Source organism: Budorcas taxicolor, chromosome 25 (genome assembly GCF_023091745.1).
Source record: "Budorcas taxicolor isolate Tak-1 chromosome 25, Takin1.1, whole genome shotgun sequence".
Lineage (NCBI taxonomy): Eukaryota > Metazoa > Chordata > Mammalia > Artiodactyla > Bovidae > Budorcas > Budorcas taxicolor.
The window spans coordinates 16963578-16964655 of record NC_068934.1 but is presented as its reverse complement, the minus strand read 5'-3'; the positions used below and the strand labels follow the sequence as shown (position 1 = coordinate 16964655).

The 1078-nt window shown below is 45.9% G+C and overlaps 1 non-coding gene across 1 annotated transcript; it reads right to left on the bottom strand.

Moving 5' to 3' along the window:
- Nucleotides 1-423: 423 nt before the first annotated feature.
- Nucleotides 424-496, bottom strand: TRNAK-UUU (transfer RNA lysine (anticodon UUU)). The gene has a single exon. It is a non-coding gene; the product is annotated as a tRNA-Lys (tRNA).
- Between the last annotated feature and the right edge of the window lie 582 nt (nt 497-1078).

Below are 1078 nucleotides of genomic sequence, written 5' to 3'. Positions count from 1 at the left end.
AATTTATGCCATTGGAGCCCCACCACAGCCCATGAGATAGATTACAGGTAGGGATTACTACAGTTCAGAGAGGTTGAAGGACTTGCCCAAGGTTCCTCAGCTTAGAAGCCACAGAAGCATGAACCCAGCTCTGACTAGTGCTAAATCCCGAGGTTTCATTGCTATTAATCAGCAACTGTGCTTGAATTCCTTTTCTATGAAAGTGAAAAAGTGTTAGTCAGTCATGTCCAACTCTTGTGATCCCATGGACTGTATAGCCCACCAGGCTCCCATGTCCATGGAATTCTCCAGGCAAGAATATTGAAGTGAGTTGCCATTTCCTTCTCCAGGGGATCTTCCCAAGCCAGGGATCGAACACGGCTCTCCCGCATTGCAGGCAGACTCTTTACCCGCTGAGCCACCAGGGAAGCCCAAGTCAGCACGTGCCCAAACAGGTACATGAACCCTGGACCCTCAGATTAAAAGTCTGATGCTTTACTGACTGAGCTATTCAGGCAAAGTGAAAGTTGCTCAGCCCTGTCTGACTTTTTGCAACCCCATGGACTAGTTCTTGAGGCCAGATTACTAAAGTGATTAGCTTTTCCCTTCTCCAGTGGCTCTTTCCAACCCAGGAATCGAACTGGGGTCTCCTGCATTGCAGGCATATTCTTTACCAACTGAGCTATGAGGGAAGCCCCATCCTTTTCTCAGTTCAGTCGCTCAGTCATGTCTGACTCTTTTCGACCCCGTGGACTGCAGCATGCCAGGCCTCCCTGTCCATCAACAACTCCTGAAGTTTACTCAAACTCATGTCCATTGAGTCGGTGATGCCATCCAACAATCTCATATCCTTTCTATAGCTCGATAACGTTTCCAGAAAGCTGGCAAGGTTAATGAACTGGGAAGTTTCCATCTAAAGCTTCTTATCTTTTTGTTTGTGGAAACATCTTTTTGACAAACCCTAAAACTCTAAAGAACAAATTCAAACACCTACAGCTACCACTGTTAAAACTTAGGACTCAGCAGCCACCAAATCCCCACTGTATTAAAGGACATCTTCTTGTCCCCGTAGTAAAAAGAATAAAGACGTTCTGAAATT